This window comes from Triticum dicoccoides, chromosome 3B (assembly GCF_002162155.2).
Source record: "Triticum dicoccoides isolate Atlit2015 ecotype Zavitan chromosome 3B, WEW_v2.0, whole genome shotgun sequence".
In the NCBI taxonomy this organism is placed as follows: Eukaryota; Viridiplantae; Streptophyta; class Magnoliopsida; order Poales; family Poaceae; genus Triticum; species Triticum dicoccoides.
In genome coordinates, this window is record NC_041385.1 from 158352588 (window position 1) to 158355324 (window position 2737).

At 54.5% G+C, this 2737-nt stretch overlaps 1 long non-coding RNA gene across 6 annotated transcripts in view; it reads right to left on the bottom strand.

The window, feature by feature from the left end:
- The window catches only part of LOC119275320, a 5561-nt gene extending 3842 nt beyond the window's left edge, over window positions 1-1719 (bottom strand). For 4 of the 6 annotated variants that reach the window (XR_005135619.1, XR_005135618.1, XR_005135620.1 and 1 more), the window contains exon 1: window positions 185-1716. This is a non-coding gene — a long non-coding RNA (uncharacterized LOC119275320). Of the gene's footprint in view, window positions 1-184 lie in introns of all 6 variants that reach the window. The other 2 variants (XR_005135622.1, XR_005135623.1) reach the window with 2 other exon arrangements.
- Between the last annotated feature and the right edge of the window lie 1018 nt (window positions 1720-2737).

Consider the following 2737-nt stretch of genomic DNA (forward strand, 5'->3'; position numbering starts at 1 on the left):
AACACACACACACAAATGGTAGTTATTCTTTAATTTGCAGTCCCTCCATCCCAAAATAAGTGTCTTAACTCTAGTACAATTTTATACTAAAGTTAGTACAAAGTTGAGCACTTATTTTGGGACGGATGGAGTAGTATTTACGAGTGAAACTGCCTTGAAATGCAACATATCGACACATTTATACCAGTTGTGCGATGTGCCCTGTTAGTTTGCCATTCCATAGTCCATTCCCAGGATGATCCATTAACCTAGAGAGAGAACACCAATTTCAATTAAAAAAAAGCAAAACATAAGGTTGTAATGTAATGAAGATCTCAGTTGTACGATACAAAAGAGAGAAGCTATTGTATCTAATCGGAAGCAGCAGCACATGTCATGGACTATACTTATATTATATACAGAATTCGATTTCAGAACACCCAAGTAGTCTGTTACCATATTCACAATGCTCTGTCAATGGTAAAACATTGCTAGTGCCTGCAAAAAAGTGTAAAAACAAAATGATGGAACATTATAAAATAACAATTAATAATTGATGTCAACAACATCTACTTTGCCAAGCTGCAGATGCCCTCTAACTTCCTAATGATTGAAATTCCACAAATATTCCTTCAAGTCAGAAACGGCTATATAACTTGACTCGTGGAGACATCACCAGATTTTTCTTCCGTTCTTGCCTCCAAAAGGATTAGCATGTAATACATTAGAGTAAATGGATAGGTGCAAATCATCTCCTAAATTGAAAACCTGCATAGGTGCAATGTTGAGACGGGATAGCCTCTGACTATGAGATGCTAAGCATGCCTTGGCATCTGGACTGAACTTCTGAACTTCTGTGAATCAACTTTTGACTATAGTTTTCAAGCAGAAAGCATCTCAGTATTTTGCATCTAAAGTGCCTTCCCTGAATATTTCCCGTGTGCAAAAATGAGAATGATTTGGAGCGTGGGGTTGGGGGATTTGGAGCGTTACCTTGAGGATGTCGAGCCTGACAGAGCCGTAGACCACGCCGACGCCGATGCCGACCGCGGAGATCCTGGCCACCTACAAAGCAACATCGCGAGGGGAAGAAACCTTGAGGATGGAGGGTGTCAGTACCTTTGATGTCTACGTGCTGCAACCCGTCACCGACGTCGATGTCCACCACACCAGCAAGCACCGAGAGAAGGCCGCAGCCGCCGCCCCATCCCCATCCATCCATGGGTGGGTGTTGGGCTAGGGTTTCATCCCCATCCATCCATTGGTCGGGCCGGACCTCCATGGCCGACCTCGAGGGCCAGGTGGACGAGGGCGCGGTGGTGCCGCTGCGGATCTGGGCGCCCCCTCACCTTGTCGCGCGATATGGAGCCTTCTCTCCCATAGCCCCACACCTTGTCGCACGGATCCAGGCTGAGAAGGTGAGGGGCTGGAGCGGCGGCGCTACAGGAGGAGGAGGCCAGCGGCTGTGGGATTGAGGCGCGGTGGTGGTGGTGCGGTGGTGGCGGTGCAGGCGGCGGCGTCCTGGTGATCCACGACGGCGGAGACGGTCGCCGGCGTCTCCCTGGTTCGGCGGCGGCGGCTGCATCCCGGGAGAGGAGGAGCAGCGGCTTGGGATCTCGTCCGCGTCTTCCCTGCCAGGTCCGCGGCGGCGATCTGGTGCGTCTGCAGTCACAGATCGTAGGTCGAGGGGATCGAGAGGGCAGTCTCGCTCGTGCGTGCGAGTTCTGGTTTTTTTTCGTAGTTTTTTTTTTCGTAGGTTTTCTTCCAGGACGGGAGGTTGGGCGGGTGCGGGACTCGATCGTGGTTTTTTTTTGGTTTTTTGCGGCTGGGAGGGAGGTGGGAGGAAGTATCAAAGAAGTACCAAAAAATACCGAATGAGATGGGACGAAAATAAAATTCGGAACGCGACCTACCAACTGAGACATTAAGAATAGAGATCTCCTTGATGACTGTGATATGAAGGGCCTCCTACCTTTTTTATGTCATCCACGTACAGTTTGCAGTCACTAGCAATTACCAAGTGATCCAAAGATAGATTAGCCGCAAGTGCTAAAGCCTTACGGCAACAAAGTAGTAGAAGCGTTGAGTGCTGCCGGCATGACGCGGCCGCCATGCTTGGTCGGTTTCTCTGAAGTCTGAACCGGCCGGCCGCACGCGCCTGGTGACGTGGCAGGCATGCAGACGTGCCCGCCCGCGATCATGGCGGCAGCCCCCGTAGTCAATGTGTCATCTTTCGCGTCGCGCCGCACCCGTCGCGTCCCCACCCCCACGTCCCCCGACCCCATGCCAGCCCGCACCCGTCCGCCAATCACGGCGCCTGAGGCACGCATGCACGCAGGCGGTTGCACGCGTGTGCCGCCTGCCGGACGCCACCGCTGCCACCGCTGTCGTCTCCTCGCATGCCGCGTCGCCGCTGCCGCCTGCCGCCGCGCCTGCCGGACGCCATCGCTGCCGCCTCCTCGCCTGCCGCGTGACCGCTGCCGTTTGCCCGCAAAAAAACAGGCGAAGCTATCCGTATATGAATACAGCCCGCCCGTCCAGGAGGGGAAAAAATTAAACCGGCCGGCCGCACGCGCCAGGTGACGTGGCAGGCATGTAGACGTGCCCGCCCGCGATCACGGCGGCAGCCCCCGCAGTCAACGCGTCATCTTCCGCGCCGCGCCGCACCCGTCGCGGCCCCACCCCCCACATCCCCCGACCCCACGCCAGCCCGCACCCGTCCGCCAATCACGGCGCCCGAGGCGCGCATGCACGCAGG